We start from the raw sequence: 18,735 nt of genomic DNA on the forward strand, positions 1-18,735 counted from the left end.
TGACTAGGTATCAAGTGGGTTGCAGTATGTATTTTTCTGTGATTTCTGAGCACCAAAGACCCTAAGTGAAGAAATGCTGAAGAAATGAAGAAGTTCCCAGGCATCCTGAAATAAGGAAAAAATACATTGAACCGATCATGGTAATAGAAGAAGCTAAAGCTTGGGCGTTGGAGGGTTTCTATACTTATGGCTGTTCTGGCCCCATTTTTTGCTGGGTACTACCAATTAATCAATTTTTAAGTTAGCACTAAGCTCCAGAAAAGTTACCTGCCAGTCCATGACATAAAGAGTATAGCTTATTAAATATTACATTATTAAACTGAAAAAGAGAAGTCTTTTATATTCAGTAGGTGTTAAAATAAATAGAAATAAAATAAAATATAAACTCCAGTGTCAAAGGTACAACATACATTCCTTTGTAGTGCATTTCATTAAGTGAGTTTAACCAAAAATACAGTTTGATAGGTAATATCCATCAATTAGTCCAAAATGCATTCAAAGTTAGAAAAGGTTCAGCTAAAAAAGAGACAAAGAAATAGAAATCAGATCCCATTTCGCTGTGTGTTAAAAAACCCCTGCTCTCTTTACCAAATAAAGTTTTCTTAAAGGCACCTTCTGACAGCCACTCTGACAGAGAAAATGGACATCAGCAACAACTGGCAGCCACAGAATATTGAGCTTTGAGCTGTTCTCAAGAGACATGAATTCTAGTGAACAAATCCTTTCACATTGGCTAAAAAAAGTTCAGCTTTTTCCTTCTGATCACCAGATACTCAGCAAATAAACCTCTGCTGCAGAGCTTGGTGAGATTCTTTTGAAGCATTGTATTTCTATTGGCTTTTTGTACTTTAAAAGTTTAGTGAAGGACTGAAGGTATGGTTTTGGCCTGAATTACTTCTTTTTTGTTGCATAACAAGCTAAAATTTAATGTCTTATATCCAGTTTTCCATGATGTAAGAAATATAACATCCACTTCTAAAGATTTTGCTGTCGTCGCTTAAATTCCATAGAGCCCTCCCAGTTAGAATACTCTACATAAACTATACATAGGTTTCATAATAATGATAATAATAATATATTATGTAAAACCATATATTTTATATATATATATCTGTAAATGCATGCTTACAGATTAAGAAAATTTGGATTATCCAGCAATTCATTAAAATAATAGACCTGAATTAAAATGTAGTGCATTATGGTACTTCCAAATAAAAATAGCATACCAGATTTTGCTATAGTGTGGTTTCAATAATCATGAGGATGTACAATCTATAGATAGCTCTTTGCAAGCACAAGCTGTGACCATGTAGCCCAATAATAAGTATTGCCATGGCTATTAACAGGCCATAAGATTTGTATTGAATTTGCAAGGCGTCAGGACTGAGGCTTGTCAAGCTTGCTCTTTCTGAGCTTTACTTGTCTTGAGTTGCAGATTTGTTTCTCTGTGACAATTTCTCTGTTTGACCAGGTATTTATGGCTAATTTATTTTACTTGTGTTTGTGTGGTACAAGCATAATTTTATAGAGAGTAACAAGCAGTTATTCTGTATAGAATGAGAGATTTACAACTCTAACACAGTGAGGTAGAGAAATACAGACCTGGTACAATAGCAGGGGCCTTGAGAAGTAAAGACAAAGCATGTGGCATAGAGGAGCACAGGCATGGGATGATAAGGGATGAGGCACAGACAAATTTATTTAGGATTTAAATATGTACATGTCTTCTTTAAAAATCTTGTCACTTAAGTGTATTTATTTCACTCTGTGAAAACTTTTTTTTCCCCAAAAGAAGTTGTTGATATAATATTAGGAAGATTTTCTCTTTCATGACAAAATGGGTAAGATAAAACATTTATCCACCAAAAATGTTCCAACTAGTTCTGTTACAAAGGTTTCCAGTCAGATACTGAGCTATCATTTATTTCCCAGATGTCAGCTAAGAATGTAGATTTTTAAATATAAGTAAATAAATACAATTTAATAAAACAAAAGAAAAAAAAAGCAAAACGTCTCTTGCCAGTTAAGCCTCAAAACTGCTACTTTTTGGTGCAACACAAATTTTCAAGTATTTTGCAGTAACATAGTCTCATTACAGAGAAATGTTAAAAACAACAACAAAATGCCTGAGCACTCAAACAAACAAACAAAATATAAAGAATAATTAAAACAGATTAATGAGGAAATAAAAAAACCCCAACCCTTCATTTTAATTTCTTAGACAATTGCCTCTACATTTGCAATTTAAATTATAGTGATTTTGGTGCCTCTTTAGAAGGTTAGATGTTATAATGGAGAAATAGGAGAAACAATGGAAGATCAGTGATTTTCTTTAACGTTTCATGAAGTATTTTTTTTTAGAAATCAAATTTCCTTATGGTCTTCTGTGATCTGTGAAAATGATGGTGTAACATGGGTGAAAAGAAAGGAAAAATAGAGATAAGACTGGGTTTTTGAACTGTGCTGGGGGTATAGATGAAACTCATGTTTCAATTACGTGCACCAGTATTATAAATTAGAGTAGCTGACAACCCATATTACATGGTCAATATGCTTCTTTGGAATGATGTAAAATGATTATTCTGTGTAATTGAGACCGAGGTTTTAAAAGACTCTTCCAAAATAGCCAGATGCACACCCTTTCCAAAAACCATTATGATTACTCTATGTCCACAGTGATCCATGGTAATCTAACATTTTTACTATAGGTGGTTTATGATATTACAAAAAAAGAACAGATAGAAAGTATTTCAGGTACATAAAATTGTTAGGCTTTTTGGAAATCTTAGAACCTCCACCATTAATAAATATCATCAGCTAATAACTATTACATTGATGATGTCATATCCTCTGTAGAAATAGTATGCTACAATGTAGAGTTCATGAGGCCTGTCATAAATACATTTATGAAGTATACTGGTTAAAAAAACCTATACAAGATCACCCAGTAATATATGTTTTTACCTAGGTAAATAGGTGTCATGCTTTAACCCGGCTGGCAACTCAGCACCACGCAGCCGCTCGCTCACTCCCCCCTCCCTCAGTGGGATGGGGGAGAGAATCAGAGAAAATAAAAGGTTAGAGCCGAGGGCTGAGATAAAGACAGTTTAATAAGAGAAAATAATAATAATAGTAATAATGAGAATGATAACAGAATATACAGAATATATAAAATGAATGAGGCACAATGCAATTGCTCACCACCCACCGACCGATGCCCAGCCCGTCCCGAGCCGCGATCAGTCCCCCAGCTGCGAGCACTCCCCGGGCCGCGAGCAGTCTCCCCGCAACCGCCCGACCGACTAACTCCCCCCGAGCATGACGTTATATGGTATGGAATAGCTCTTTGGTCAGTTTGGGTTAGCTGTCCTAGCTGTGCTGTACTCCCAGCTTGTTATGCACCTGGGCGAGCAGGAGAAGCTCAAAAAGTCCTTGAGTAGTCTGAGCACTACTTGGCAACAACTAAAATCATCAGTGTGTTATTAACATTCTTCTGGTACTAAATCCAAAACACAGCACTATGCTAGCTACTATGAAGAAAATTAACTCCATCCCAGCCGAAACCAGGACAATAGGTAAAATTTGCAGGGTAATTTCAATGCCCTGGAAAGTTGATTGTGGTCTACCACGACTGTATATGACTTTGTATGATCCCTAGTACCCATATGATCTCTAGGAGTTCAGCAACCCTGGATATAAAACATAATGTCATAGAATATCTTCTTAATGGTATGTCTCTTAGAAGACCTTGACCTCTTCTGATTACTCAGTATATTTTCTCTCTGCTAACTTCATGAGCTTCTGGGAGCACTCAAACCAGGTCAACATTTATGGAGACCCTCCCCTTAAAGTTTCTGGTTATCCTCAGATAATATGGTTTTGGTTAATTTGCCTACATGCAGTACAATAAAAACAGGAGGGTGCTGTAGGAATCTCAAATCTATTGTATTCTTAGTCTTATTCAAAACCAATATTTTATAATCCCTACTGCAAATTATTTTTATTTTCAGGGAAGCATTTTCAAAGATAGTTTTAAAAAACTTATCTTAGAAAAGATCTCTTGGTGCATATGCAATTATTTTTTGCATGAGAGGACACCAACCATAAACATGCAAGTTTTCTGATATATGGTATCCATTTCCTAGTTAAGCAAAAAGAAGTAGGGACAAAACTCAGAATTTTTTAGGGATTTGATTCTTCAGGAAGCAGTGTAGGGTAGGGATTTTCAAGAAATGTGATGACATTCACATTAAACCCAAAACAGAATATTGAAAAGTACCCTGAAATATTTTGAAAATATAAATATCTTCTAAAAGGATGGCCTGAAAGGAAGTTGGATTCCAAGCTGTTTTGGAAAACCTTATCTGTTACTTCTACATCTCTGCATTACAAGTCTGAGCTTGAAGAAACTGTGCAATTTTATTGTGCTGTTTTGTTGTATTAATACTCCTTTTTTGTATCCAAAGGTATAATGAAGGGCAGCTTAGTTCATAAATAACTAATTCTGCATTCTTCCTCACTGAATCTCAATTATGGTTTTTTGTAGAGTACAAAAGCATGATGCAGTAATATAATGAGAAAAACATTAATAATTACACAGATGACAACAAGAAGAAAAGAAAATACCTGGAGAAACACAAAATTAATTTAAAAAAAAATTACATAATGAAATACATCCAATTGCATAAAAAACATGCAAACAAAATTTGTTTAAAACAGAAAGGGAGATTAAAAAACAATGGTAATGAATTAATTAAAAACTAGTTATTAAATTGAATAAAAGGCAAGAGATAATCTAGTTACTGAGGGATTGATTTTATACAGTTTTATTCAAATTCCACATAAATGCTTTTAATTGTTTTGTCACTGATTTCCTTGCACAACTCTGAAAAAAGTACGTTCCTTGTTTTTGTCAGTACCAAAGCTCTCATTGCCCTGGTAAGAATTTGATTTTAGTTTCCTGTAGTTTCTTTAAACAGTTTTCTTGTACAGACCTGGCTTGTGAGCTCTTTCACTGTAGTTCATTTATGTGGAGTAAAAAAAGTCAACACATAGGGATGTACAAAACATTTAAGAAAAATAACAACATAGTTGATCCTCAATAGTCCAAGACAGCCCGATAGCTGTTAGAATCATTGGCGAAAGAATTATTTGGAATACACTCCAAGGGTCCATGAGTCTTTGTACAATTATTTTGTACAGCTACCTTTAATGCTGCAAATCAGTTTTCAAGTTCACACCCACAAGTAGGATAGTTCAAGTTTTACCATAGTCTTTAAGGGGTGTATCCCTAGCCCTTACCTAGGGTGTTCCCATAGCCTTTAGTTTTACCATCTTATTCAACACTCTACTGTCTTTTCCTCATATTTGTCTTCATGACACTCTACTCTTTACGACCTTTTTCCCTATTTACCTTTGCTTATCAGTTTGGGATAGATTTTAGGAGCTTCTCCTGTAATAATCCTACTCTCTTCCTATAAAAGAGAAAGGGGAAAAAAAACTGGAACCTAAACTCATTAATGAATAACATATAGACAAGAATTAAATTCTACAACCAAGTGCATATTACATATAGTTCCTCAATTTTTATCAGATTTTTGTATAAGCTCTAATCTTTGTCCTTGCAGTAGCTGTGCATCTGGGTGGCTTGCGAAAATACCATAGAGAAAAAAGTGTTTCTTTTATTCCTACATAATGATGGTCTGAATTCTTTTACTTGTTATGCTTAATTCTTCTATCATAACAGAAAATCAGGAAGTATGATCTTTTGTTTTAATCTTTTTTTTAAGAAGCAAATATTGAAAAGGCAGGGAATCAAATAGGCAAAGATCACCCTGTTTTAATTTAATACTGTTATAGTGCTATTCTGTAGTTCAGTCCCAAATCAGAGAATGTATGAGACTGGAGATGGCATATCATTACATACCAAATGTCAGTAGATATATTTTATAGTGTTTTAAGGAATTTTGTAATACGAATATGTCATTAAATGGTTTATCAGAACAGCAAAATAACAAGGAATTTCTCAGATTTTATGTCAGGACACAGAAAACTCGTAAATTTAAGAACATCTACAAAGTACTAAGGGTCCTGGCCTTTTTAAATCTCAGTGTGTCAACTAATTGTACTTGGGAATATTTTGAAAAAGGTGGTAAAATTCCTTTAGTTAAAACTCCTTTAGGAGTCCTTAAAGAGAATAACATGATGGATAGTATGAAAGCACAAGATCATATTTTCCTGATGAGCATCAAATTATTTTGCATTTTGAATAAAAAAAAATGGTAAATGTAGTTTGCTTGAATAGTAGGAGATACATGAGAACCCTGATTTTCTGTTCACTAGCAGTTATTTTTAAAAAAGTAGAAAATGGTTTGAATAAATGTAAGTGAAAATTGCAACATTCCTTTTAATGAAAAATTAAATTGAATAAAATTTAAATGGATGAAGTGGAAATTCTTCTACTTAAATAAAAGATTTTATTTTTATTTTGAAGTATTCTTAGTTTATATGGGTTTTAAAGTTTTCCAGAAATAAGGACATTTTTAATCATTTATATATTTTTGAAGATAGAATTGCAAAATATTCTTTGTTCTCTCTGTTCACAAGTGGCTGCAGAAACAAATGAGTGTATAATCCTCATTCAGAAAAGGACTTGTTAAGGATGTTCCTTGCTTAAAAATAAACATGTGAGATCTATGTGCTACACCAGATTAGAATCTAATGCATCATAAATATGTGTGGTATTTTGAAAGTCAGCAGGAGTTAAGCTCTTAATTCAGTTAAGTGCTTTTGTAAAACCATATGCATCGCTAGGTCCATGAGAATGTTAAAGAAAAAATAGGTATTTATATCCTGCTATTTAGCTGACAGAGAAATTGGTTGCAAATATTATTTAAAATAACAAAATTAGGTCGCTTGCACAATAAAGAATGACATGTTTACCAATATTTACCAATACAATTTACCAACACCAAGCGCTCAACTTTTATCAGCACCGGGACCAAGTTCTTATAAGGATGGCAGAGTGTAAACAACCAGCAGAATTCCCTTGCTATGAAATAGAGGCTATTTTAAAATGTACCATTTAGGTCAAAATGTCTTTTGCAAGGAGGATGAAGTATGAGGAAAAAAAGGGGTTATGGTATCTGTACCTGAAACTACAGTTCTTTAAATATAGCTTCAGTGTTGTACTGCTTTTGCCAGATTGCTTGCCTAGTTATATAGGGCCACATCCATCTTTGTGAAGGGCAAAAAAAAAAAAAAAGTGAAATCCCCAAAGACCCCTTTGTTTTCTTCCTTTGGATAAAAGAATGAAGAAAAGAAAATATAGGGTCTTCATTTAACAACTCTGAGCATTTTTATTTACTTTTGACAGATGTTAAAGATCCTGAAAATAACTTTTTAAGTTAAATTTGCTTTTGCTTGCTTTTCCTCCTTTGCACTTCTTTTAAATTTGGAACATGTTAGAATTTTTATGTATTAATGTAGAATGATTGCTACTGCAGCAGAGGGATCAGAACAGGAGACTGAGTTTTGTGGTTGAAAAGAGCAACAAAAATATCCACACAGGCAAATTCCTTCAAATGGATTTAGGACTTTATAAAACATGCAGCAATTGAATGGGGGATTAGTTAACCTTTACCTTCCCTCTAGCTATTCTTTCCAAAGAGTTTGTCCTTGCAAAAAAAATGTGTATAGTCACCTATAGTATAAAGTACCTTCTTGGAGGTTTGCATGGTTTTTATTTAATGCAGCACAGCAAAGTAATCATAAACTACATGCAAGTCCCATACACCTTCATTGCACCTTCAGCCTGATCTGCAGTGCTCAAGCTGTCATCCTCTGAGTCCCTTCTGGACAGAGTTGCCAATCATGCTAAAGCATGTGATCAGCTTAGTGACACGGACAGATGTTCACAGAGAATGAGACGGCGACCACCAAACTCATTCATTTGTGAATATATCAGGGTTTGAACGTAGGCCTCCAGTGTGAAAGTCTAGTTCATTAACCTGCTAGTTTCAGCTGTATTTTTATAACATATTTTAGTAAACAAAAAACCTCAACCCCTTATTGCTGCTGACAAACCAAAGCAAGCACATTTAGCCCCATTCCAGCTTTTAAACTCTGCATCCTTATTTACCATTTTGTGTAAATTCAGAAAACAGATTTTCATACTAAGCTCCCAACTGTGTTTCTCAGATCTTTCAGTGGGTTGAAATATAATAGTTTTAACAGGAAGAGAAGCTCAGGAAAGGGAAGTACCTTAATGCAAAACCTGAAATGCAGGAACACAAGAACTGAACAACCTACAAAAAATTGCGAGACAAAACTTATGCAGATGATAAATATTTACATGGGTCTGGTTTTCACTCACATATGAAACCCAACAAGGTTCTTGATAGGTACAGTAAGACAAAAAATCATTAAAAATGTTTTATGTGTGTCTCTGGTAAGGCCATAGACATAAAATAGAACAAAACTGTAGCAGGGATACATATAACTGAGCTAAAATATGCCATCACTGTACTTTTAAAAATTATGTTTAGTGAAGCCTATTTCTGTTTCATGTAATAATGCATTTTCTTTGGTTATAGTACCATTTGTTTGAGATGAATTTCTGAACTAAACTGTTTTCCCTGAAAAGCTTACCCAACCACCTTTATTGAGATTTTTTGGCTTTCATGAGACTGTCCATAACACACACTGCAGAAAAAAAAGTTGAGATTTTCATATACTGGTTTTTATTAATTATTTTGCTTGATATTTTGCAGAGCAAGTAACTTACATGTTCTGTTTCCTGATACAAAGCTGAGGCAAAACCCAGAGAACTTAAATCCAGCAATGGTGAGCAATATCTAGTTTTCAGATAATTGTAAGCATAACACTGAAGCTGGACTAAATCATCCAGGGATAATTTTGTCTTCCAGGAGTACTGCTTGGCTTTTTTAGATTCATGGACAACAGTTAACCTGTATGCAAACTTGTATTTGAGGCTGGAGTGCATTTGCTCTTTAAGGAAAATTTAGCTGTTCCTCAGATACCTAGGAGAATCTATAGGGCTAAAATGTCTCCATGTATGTGGAAAGTTAAGAACATAGGAATGAGATAAAAAAAATTTGAATCTTCAGCAGGGAGCTACCTAAATTAGAGAAAGCAAATAAAAAAAGGAATGCCTCCTACATATTCCCACTGCAGGATTTATCTTCCACCGGCAGTAAAGATTCACAAGGCTGAACTTTCTATTTGAACTAAAAGTCTGCAACTTTTTAATATGTTGTGGTTACGAAGGAGGTTATCGAGTAATTCAGTAATCACAGTATCAAACCCTATTTTAAAAAGCAAAGAAAAATTATGAGATTTTGACAGTCAGTATTTGAACATGTCCTACTTCCCATTGAAGAGTTCCACTCAGTAGTGGGGAATAGTTGCTCTGTCTATTGCACTCGACTCTTGTATTTTGAATAGAATGTCCAACAAGGTGGAGAGAGACTTCAGGACACAGTCATCATGTTATTTCCTCAAAGAAGGGAGACATGGACTCCAAACAAACCTCCAATAGTCCTTTAGAATTTGTATTAGATGCAGTTATTTGAGAAGAAATTTAGTCCTTAAATTTTCTGAAATTTTATCTAGTGACTATAAAATTATGCTACCTGTTTTACTTTACTGCAAATAATTATTATGAAATGGAAAAAGAAATCATTTAGCTGGGAAAGATTGGTAAAGAATCACCATAAATAATACTACATGCTGGAAGTTATTTCAGTAATCTAAAGAAAAATGTAAATTTCAGCCTCACACTGAATCTGTCCTTTCTCGGATGAGTGTTTCAAATTACCAAAGTAGTAAACACTAAGGTGGTGAATGATTACTGTCTACAATTTATTTTTTTTTTCCATCAGCAATTGCAGGTATTCTGAGACTGACAGTAGGTATGCAACCCTGCAAGTGGGGTTGACAGAAGGAATCCCAAATTTTGGCCTTTCAGTTTAGTGACTTCCTGCTCAGTACTGAACGACTTCAGTAGTTTTAGTAATATAAAAAAAAAATATTAAAGAATAACTAGATGTGCATTTGAGAGACGGCTGGTTTATCCAAAGCTAGGTGACACTTAAGCAAGTGTCAAGCGTAGCCTGTTGGTTACATTACCTTTCCAGTTTTTATTTCAAAAATACAATTATCTTCAAATATTTAATTAGATATTGTTTAGAAATTAAATTTCAGAGTCTGATTTTTGAAAAAAATTAATGCACAAAAAATGAATTGGCTTTTTCCTCTGTTTTCATGTCACAAAAGAAATCTTTTAGGATTGGAAAACTGTTTCTTGCTCATTTCTAGTTAAAAAATATATTCTTCAGTGTTAATCCTTCTCCACATATTCGCTGAAGAATTACTTCTTTCTTATGTAAGGACTCCATCTCCTAGAACACAGTGTTAATGATAACTACAGACAGAGGGTAGGCAACAATTTATTTTCAGACACAATGAAACAATTATTGAAGCAAAAGAGTTATATACTGTATCTGGAAGGAATGCATTTACATACTTTCATTTCTAGAACAGGCTTCTTGCTTTGAAATGGAAACAGTTTTCTAACTTAAAGTAGGTAATTACACACTCCATTAAACAAGTAATTAACAGATTACAATTTAGAAAAAAAAACAAACCTTGAAAATGAGCAATTCAGATGCTAAATGTGAAGCACACTGTTATAATTAGCATAATATTTTTTTCAAATGGATTAACAAATACACAATGAAAAGGAAAAAAAGATCTATTTTCTCCATGCAAATCATATGCAACAAATCACATTTTATGAGCCAAACTATACCATAGTATAAGAAGAACCTAGTGGAAATACCTTGTGTTAAATTACTTAAAAAAACCCCCAAAACCAAACTCCTAATTCCCTGAAGAAATAACTAAAAGTTTTGGAAGATTACTATTTACAAATGCACTATGTTGGGAGCATTCCTTATATGAAGAAAACAAAAGGTCAAACATTGTTTTTTACAAGCAAATGTGCTTCTTCTATTAACTTGAAGATGCATTTGAAATTTTACCTACCACTATTCTAAGGATCAGGAAAAACAACCATAAAGCAGAAGCACTGTCTGATATTTCCATGTCTTGTGTTTATTTTGTACATTTGATGAAGTTTCTCAAAATAAAAAATAATATGCCCAGATAGGATAGTGAAGGGCATGAATGGGTTTATGAACTAATTTCCTTAGCTCCTTCACTCCAGCTAGCACATATTTGTGACCTGCCTATTCTACCAGTACAAGCTGTGTACTTTTCAGGTGATGCTTTGAAGCAGTTTTCACTGTGCTTCAAAATTAGGGAAGTGGACTTTAACAAGATCCAGACCCTATGTATATAGTCACCATTTAAAATCCTCTTTATAGTTATTTGGTTTTATTTGTTGAAAAAGCGCTAAATAGCAACTGTAGACAAAAAAAATGATCCAGACGGAATCTAGTTTAAACTCTTTCCAAAGATGTTTAATTTAGCTGTTCTAGATTCTCATTTTAATCATTTTATTCCAAGAATAGTAAAACTTCTTCTACACTAACGATTATTCTAAACTACAGGAAGATTTTAATTATTCAAACATTATTTACAGATGTTCTTTCTTCCATAAAAGGGAAGAATTAGAATAAGTACTAATAAAATTTTCATTATTTTTATTAAATAAAAAGAATTAATATAGGGGGTTTTTATCAGAGAAACAATAGAATGAAAAAAACAGTAAAGAAGAAGCTACAAAACCAACACTTTAGGAATATATTTTGAATGAAGTCCAAAACACAAAAAAATATTCATGTTCTGTCACTTTCTTTTTTTCATTTTATTTTCTATGAGTTCTTGAATCCAGCAACTGGCAGCCCAATCTGACTTAGTTTATAGGACCTGACAATCAGAGCCCATGGCAATATGGCTGCACAGGAGCAATGTTTTGTTGAATGCATTAATGTCAGCATAAACTGAATTATTCTCTTGTTAATGAAGTTGACCTCTTCTGGTGTTATTGCTAGCCAGGGCAGTGGAGAAATCCAAGTATCTCAGAATCACTCAAGGCTTAATATGCATTGAAACATAGCGACTACAAGAAATAATAATAAAAAAAAAATTGTATAATACTGTATCACATGCAATATCTATGAGAAAAGATGACTGTAAATCTTACAAAAAGCAATTGTTATAGGGCTAATTTGATATGACATGTCAACATGATGGGTTACTTCCCCATACAGCACACTAGTTTCCTCCATTTTCTTTTACCCCATAATTGTTTTGATGAAGTACCAGCTCCTGTGGCTGGGGGAAGAGGGACATGAGATGGAATCAGAAGAGCAAGTAGTTATTCCTCTGAGAATCAGCAATGAATGGTTTGTTTTCTTTTTTTTTTAACATGTTCGATGAGAAATGCCAGTACCTAATAGGCTGTACTGGGTTTGCATGGCGAGGTTTTGGTAGCAGGGGGGGCTACAGGGGTAGCTTCTGTGAGAAACTGTTAAAATCTTCCCCTATGTCCGATAGAGCCAATGCCAGCTGACTCCAAGATGGATCCACCGCTGGCCAAGGCCAAGCCTGTCTGCGAGGGTGGTAGCACCTCTGGGATAATATATTTAAGAAGGGGGAAAAAATGGCGCAACTGCAGCTGGAGAGATGAGTGAGAATATGTGAGAAGAACAACTCTGCAGACACTGAGGTCAGTGAAGAAGGATGGGGAGGAGGCGCTCCAGGCACCAGAGCAGAGATTCCCCTGCAAAAAGAAGACCACGGTGAGGCAGGCTGTCCCCCTGCAGCCCATGGAGGTCTATGGTGGAGCAGATCTCCACCTGCAGCCTGTGGGGGACTCCATCCTGGAGAAGATGGATGTGTCTAAAAGAGACTGTGACCCCGTGGCAAGCCCACCTTGGAGCAGGCTCCTGGCAGGAGTGGTGGAGAAAGAAGAGCCCATGCTGGAGCAGGTTTGCTGGCAGGACTGTGACCCTGTGAGAGACCCACACTGGAGCAGTCTGTTCCTAAGGACTGGACCCCGTGGAAGGGACACACACTGGAGCAGTTTTTGAAGAACTGTAGCCCATGGGAAGGACTCACATTGGAAATGTTCATGGAGGACTGCCTCCTATGGAAAATACTCCATGCTGGAGCAGGGACAGAGTGTGAGGAGTCCTCCCCCTGAGGAGAAAGGAGCAGCATGACAATGTGTGATGAACAGACCCCAACTCCCATTCCCCATCCCCCTGTGCTGCTGGGGGAGGAGGTAGAGAAAATCAGGAGCAAAGTTGAGCCCAAGAAGAAGGGAGGGGCAGGGGGGAAGATGTTTTAAGATTTGGTTTTATTTCTTGTTACACTACTTTGATTTGACTGGAAATAAATTAAACTAATTTCCCCAAGTTGAGCCTGTTTTGCCCATGACAGTAGTTGGTGAATAATCTCTCCCTGTCCTTATGTCAACCCATGAGTCTTTCATGATATTTTCTCTCCCCTGTCCAGCTGAGAAGGGGGGTGATAGAGCAGCTTTGGTGGGCACCTGGTGTCCAGCCAGGGTCAATCCATCACATAGGCCAATGTTATAAATTTTAGTAAAAGTCACAAGTGTCAATGAATGACATAGTTTATGAAATCAAGTAAACAAAGCTCTGTTTATTTTCTTTCTTACATGTCTTGTCCTTCCTTACCAGTCTTTCTTGGATCACTTAAATATTGGATCATTTAAATATTATCATAGATGTTCCTCATCCCAACATCATGCATGTGAGTAATGGCAATTTAAAAGTCTGTTTTTTTCATTCTTCCAGGTATTATTGAATACTATGAAAGAAATATGAGAATGCATTTAGAGATTCTTTCCTCTGTGAAGGAATGATTTATATGAAATTATAATTTTCTCTCAAACTTCAGGAATCTTAAGACTCTGAAATGATGAATAGTTGAAACTAATTTCATAATCAGTTTGAATATAATAAAGACAAAAGCCTATGTATATACACACATAAATAGAAGCAAGGGGCATTTTACTCAATAGATTTATATCATGTTTTAAAATGCCCAGAAAGGCAACCTCTTGGTAGTTTTGATGTTTTGTTGTTGTGTTAAATATACAGATATATTTCTGGTCTTTCTTATTTATAACTTTCTTATTTACTAATGTTTCCTTTCTCAACATGTATAGAAAACTCTTATGGAATATTGTTAAACTTATTATGTTTATTAAACTCATATTAAAATAATCTATTTTAGAGTTATTTAATTTCCGATAATTTAGCAGAAAAAATTTTATTCACAAATGATTTCTTTCCAAATATATGTTATAATGATTCATAAAGGGCAATTCCTTTTCTAGTTCTTCCAGATATATATTAGACCTGGAACTTTTACTCCTGAAAAGAGAGACATTTAAACACCTTCAGCAGCAAATGAATGTCCAAAGTTCCTAGTGTTTCTATAGAAAATAAAATATCTATTTTATGGTCTACAATTGAGTTATTAATTTTGATTTCCAACATATTTTAAAAAAATAAAAAAAAATCTTTATAACAGAAACATTAGACTAGGAATTAAGTAAATAGTAGCATAATTGACTGTAATGGTTAGTCTTAGACCTTACAAAAGCTATTGCAAGCAAAATTTTAATCTAGAAAAGTGCTGTACACAGACAGCAATTCTGATCCTCTTTCAGCACCTGTCTAAGACAAAATGCCTCTCACTTTCTATTGGTGGATTATTTTTATGTTTAGTCTTCTCTTCAGTGTCATACTTTGCAGTATAATAATCAAGATGTGGCTGCAAAACCACATCAAGAAACACTAGCTACAGCAGATAACAAAAAATAATAATTTTAGAAGATAAATGAATGCAAATTCATCAGAATCTGGATATCTTTCAAGAACGATTTACTTTGTGAAAACAAAGTAACAATAATTGAGCCTTGTAACAGACTTCGGTGTAACTCACAGGCTTGGTTCACTGCCTGAGGAATTAGTTTTGGAAGCTTGGTACATAATGATGGCTTTTGGAGAAACTTCAACAGTTTTCCTGTTCAAGCAAAAGCAAATAGTTTCTAATAAAGAGAGGTAAGGGAACTAGCCTTCCTCTCTTACACTAAATTTGGAAAGAATAGATGATAAAGGGGAAAATTCCTATTTTTAGTACATTTTTTTCACATAATATTCCTTTACCTTTTAAATGAAATTGTAAAAGCTGTATAAATACCTTATTTGTTATAGAAGAAGAAAAAAACCTGACAATAGGAGAACGTTATATTTTTTGGTAAATAGCATTTATCAATCTAAACGTGAAAATTAATTTGATTTAGATCTTGAAGAAATACACTGTGAAAACATTACAGATAATGTCACAAAAATAATGATCAATGTATTTGAAAGTAAACAATTAAAAATTCTGTTATGTAATTCCCTCCTTTTTTTTACATCATACTAACAGCTGGCTCCCTCTTGCCAGAAGTAACTGTCCTGGTTTTGGCTGGGATAGAGTTAATTTTCTTCATAGTAGCTAGCATAGTGCTGTGTTTTGGATTTAGTACCAGAAGAATGTTGATAACACACTGATGTTTTCAGTTGTTGCCAAGTAGTGCTCAGACTACTCAAGGACTTTTTGAGCTTCTCCTGCTCGGCCAGGTGCATAACAAGCTGGGAGTACAGCACAGCTAGGACAGCTGGTGGTGAGCAATTGCATTGTGCATCATTCGTTTTGTACATTCTGTATATTCTGTTATCATTCTCATTATTACTATTATTATTATTTTCTCTTATTAAACTGTCTTTATCTCAGCCCTCGGCTCTAACCTTTTATTTTCTCTGATTCTCTCCCCCATCCCACTGAGGGAGGGGGGAGTGAGCGAGCGGCTGCGTGGTGCTGAGTTGCCAGCCGGGTTAAACCACAACAGTAACCAAAATCCAGTGGATTCCCCAGGAACATCAATAGTCAACTTTAAGATTGAAGGAGTTTTGCCTTTAACTCCAAAGTGACAGATCCTATATAAAACATTTAATTATTAATTATTTTGTCATTGTTGTGGCATTTAATGTAACCATTACATATCAGAAGTAAATGTGTTTTATTACTGTTGCCAGCTACTGCAAATTCTCAGTGACTTACACACTGAAAGCATAACTTTGTTTCACAGAATATCCTACCAGAAATTCTATTCCTTGTTTTTGACACCAATGTCTTATTGCATCTTCCAATGAGGTTTCAAAATGTCATCTTTATTAGAGGCACACACACAATATTACCTACTAAGAAAATGCAGTAAACTTCCATTTACAAATATCTGGCATTTCTTATTACTTTTATACTGCAGCCTGATGTGAACTTAGTTGATGTGTCTTCCTTAAAAATAGCCACTTCTTATCATTTTGCAATCAGTTTTTAGTATTGGTCTAAGCAAAGCTGCTCAGTTAAATGTTAATAATAAAATCTGCTGGAAAATGTATAGAAGTCTATTAGTTTCTATTTAGATCTGCTAGGTGGGAAACTGGTGACCTACTCTAGTTCTGCTAGTCAGCAAGGTGTGACAAAGCTCCTCTGTGCAAACTGTAGCTGCCTACTGCAGTGACAGTGCAGTAATTCTTCAGACTGCTGTAATAATGGGAAATGTATTCTTTATAAAATGTGAATCAGGATTATAAGTCTCATGACCAGATCCTGGGAGACATACAAGCAAAATGTATTCATAGTCTATAGTCTATACTGGAGTCCACTGTTTGCATTGCTCTGCCAAAGAATGTCAAGATGAGTTGGGAAGGACTTTGACTCCATGTCAAATAGAGACAAGTCTTATGGGTTTTGATCTTCCTATATAACACAGTGTTTGTCCTGCCTGCTGGGATCATCTGAGTGTCCTTCCATGCTCAATTCCCTTATGTGTCTGAGGCTTCAACTCTTTCGGTATATTGAATATCTTGGAGGACTTATATGCCTCCACATTTCTGAAGAATTTGAACTTAAACTAATATATATCTATATGGCATTAATTACAAAAGGGAGGGATCACAAGTAACAAATTAGATATTGAAATATCTTTTCTAGATACTATACTCCAAGGCTACATCTAACTTCAGGGTAGATGTACACTGAATGTAACACGTAAGAAGTTCTGAACTCCTAGAAGACACTGCAGCCCCATCCATCCTGTTTTTGCCTTCTATGAAAGCACAGGTGTGAGGAAAAAGGAAATGGAAAAACATGTATAGAACAGCATGCCGTGGTCTCATAGTAACACTGAAGTGTAATCAATAGGTGGAGACACCCAGACATCAAAGCTGACTTGTAGTATTAAGACATTGATACATAGTAAATTTTCTGTATGACATACAAAGTTCATGATGTCATATGACTGTAATCTTTACCTCATATGTTAACTCTTAATTAAGTCTTCAGGAGGAAGACAGCAAATATTTGTTCCACATTTTATTTAAACAAATATAAAAATGACTAGTTGATTAGGGTGGTGTGTTAAGATGGAGAGGTATAATGTTAGTAACACATAAATCCTCGTATTCTGAAGGGCTAGTATCCCAAAGAAAAACATGGAAACCCCAGCGTTCAGATATTAAAGTTATAAGAAGTTAGTTCCTTAAATAAAAAAAATCACAGAATCACAAAATAGTTGGGGTTGGAAGGGACCTCTGGAGATTATCTAGTCCATCATACACACACACACCCCTCAGGTAGGGTCACCAAGAGCAGGTTGCTGCAGACAGTGTCCAGTCAGGTTTTGAATGTTTCTAAGGATGGACACTCCACAAATCATCTAGGTAACGTGCACCAGTTCAGTTTAAATGCAAAATTTATACAACACTGACAGGATGCCTCTAAGACTTCTCTTCTCTAGGATAAACAGTCCTAGATCTCCCAGCCTCTCTTCATATGATGGATGCTCCAGTCCTTTAATCATCTTTGTGGGCCTTTGCTGGACTTACTCCAGTATCTCTATATTGGACATGTAAGTCCATGTCTTTCTTGTCTTGGGAAGCCCAGAACCGGGGCATTCCATGTGCTTCTCACTGGTGCTGAGTAGATGGGAAGGACCACCTCCCTCAACCTGCTAGCAGTACTCCTCTTTATGCAGTCCAGGATGCTGGAGGCTGTTAGCTTTCTTTGCCACAAGGGCTTGTTGCCAGCTCATGTTCAACTTGCTGCCCACCAGAACACCCAGGTCCTTCTATGCAAAGCTGTTTTCCAGCTGGTTAGCCTGCAGGATATACTGGTGCATAGGATTATTCCTCCTCAGGTGCAGGACGCTACACTTCCCTTTGCTAAACTTGAAGAGGTTCCCTGTCAGCTCATTTGCCCAGCCTGTTCAGGTCCCTGTGAATGGCAGTACAACCATCTGGTGTTTCAGCCAATCCTCCAGTTTTGTATCATCAACAAACTTGCTGAGGGTGTGCTCTGCCCATCATTCAGATCATTAATGAGGATGTTAAACAGTACCAGACCCAGTATGGACCCCTGGGATACACCACTAGTGACTGGCCCCCACCTGGTTTTTATGCCCCTGATCACAAATCTTTGAATCCAGCTGTCCATCCAGTTTTCAGTTCACTTCACTGCCTATTTATCTGGCCTGTACTTTTAAAGCTTTTTTTATGATGATTTTATGAGAGACATTGTTGAAAACCTTACTAAAATCAAGGTAAACTATCCATTCCTCTCCCCTAGTCAACCAAGCCAGTCATCTCATCATAAATGGCTAATAGC

The sequence above is a fragment of the Egretta garzetta genome, unplaced genomic scaffold (genome assembly GCF_000687185.1).
Source record: "Egretta garzetta isolate BGI_Z169 unplaced genomic scaffold, ASM68718v1 scaffold47, whole genome shotgun sequence".
Lineage (NCBI taxonomy): Eukaryota > Metazoa > Chordata > Aves > Pelecaniformes > Ardeidae > Egretta > Egretta garzetta.